This window comes from Olea europaea, unplaced genomic scaffold, assembly GCF_002742605.1.
Source record: "Olea europaea var. sylvestris unplaced genomic scaffold, O_europaea_v1 scaffold1656, whole genome shotgun sequence".
Taxonomy (NCBI): Eukaryota; Viridiplantae; Streptophyta; class Magnoliopsida; order Lamiales; family Oleaceae; genus Olea; species Olea europaea.
Window position 1 is genome coordinate 274,251 of NW_019234221.1, and position 1,954 is coordinate 276,204.

The window sequence follows — 1,954 nt, forward strand, 5'->3', positions numbered from 1 at the left end:
CAAGTCTAAGGTGGATCACCTAGCTCACTTAAGGCAAGTCCTGGAGGTTCTGAAGGAAAATCAGTTGTACATCAACTTGAAGAAGTGTACATTCTGTACATCTAAGCTATTGTTTTTAGGCTTTGTGGTAGGGGAAGATGGTCTGCATGTAGATGAAGAGAAGACAAAAGCAATTCGAGATTGGCCAACACCAAAGTCAGTTTCTGAAGTAAGGAGTTTTCCTGGGTTAGCAACTTTCCACAGACGATTCATCAGACATTTTAGTACTATCGTGGCACCTCTCACAGAATGTTTGAAGAAAGGAAGGTTCAGTTGGGGAGAGGAACAAGATAAGAGCTTCGCCTTCATTAAAGAAAAGTTGTGCACAACTCCATTATTAGCCTTGCTAAGTTTCGAGAAGATCTTTGAAGTGGAGTGTGACGTTAGTGGTATTGGTATTGGGGCTGTCCTTTCTCAAGAGAAGAGACCCGTGGCTTTCTTTTCAAAAAAGTTAAGTGATGCCAGGCAGAAGTGGAGTATCTATGAGCAAGAATTCTATGCAGTTGTTAGGGCTTTAAAGCAATGAAAACACTACCAGATACAGAATGAGTTTGTGTTGTTCACTGATCACCAAGCCTTGAAATTCATTCATAGTGAGAAATACATCAGTAGGATGCATGCTCGGCGGGTGACTTTTCTTCAGAAATTTCCTTTTGTAATTAAGCATAAATCTGGAAGTACCAATAGAGTTGCAGATGCACTGAGCAGGAGAGCTTCCTTATCGATCACATTATCATAGGAAATTGTTGGGTTTGAGTGCTTGAAAGGCAACCAGCTTTGTATTCCTGTTTCATCTTTGCGTGAAAAATTGATTCGAGATCTACATGGTAGAGGTCTAAGTGGACACTTTGGGAGTGGCAAGACAATAACCATTTTGGAGGCTAGGTATTATTGGCCACAGTTGAAGCAGGATGTTGGAATTATAGTAAAAAAGTGTTATACTTGTCAGGTGTCAAAGGGTCAAGTACAGAATACTGAGTTGTACATGCCACTTCCTGTCCCTCAGGGCATATGGTAAGATCTGGCCATGGACTTTATTTTGGGATTACCTCGTACTCAACAGGGGATAGATTCTGTTTTTGTGGTAGTTGACAGGTTTTTCAAAATGGTACAACTCATAGCTTGTCGGAACACTTCAGATACGTCACATATTGTCAAACTGTTTTTCAGGGACATTGTTAGATTACATGGAGTTCCCAAGTCTATCACATCAGACCGGTATACAAAATTTTTGGGGCACTTTTGGATTACCTTATGGAAGTTGTTTGGAACCAATTTGAATCGAAGAAGCACTGTCCATCCTCAAACTGATGGACAGACCGAGGTTACTAACCGTACTCTTGGAAACATGGTTCGAAGAGTTTGTGGAGATAAACCTAAACAGTAGGATCTTGCACTACCTCAAGTGGAGTTTGCGCACAAAAGTGCAGTTCATACTGCTACAGGCAAGTCTCCGTTTGCTATTGTGTATACAGAGGTGCCTTACCATGTGGTGGATTTGGTGAAATTGTCTAAAGGTGATAATAAAAGTGTTGCTACTGAACATGGGGCAGAGGGAGTGATAGCAGTTCGTGATGAGGTAAAACAGAAGTTAGAGAGAACTAATACAAAGTTTAAGGCAGCAGCAGATTCACATAGACGGGATAAACAATTTCAGGAATGGGACTTGGTGATGGTTTTTTTGAGAAAAGAGAGATTTCCCGTTGATACTTACAATAAGCTGAAACCAAGAAAGTATGGGCCTTTCAAAGTGCTTAAATGGATTAACAACACTGTCTACATTATTGATTTGTCAGAGTCTATGAGTATTTCTCGTACATTCAATGTGGCAGATTTGTATGAGTTCCATAAAGATGATAAGCCTTTGTATCCAATTTATAACTCGGGGTCGAGTTCTTCGAAGGTGGAAGGGACT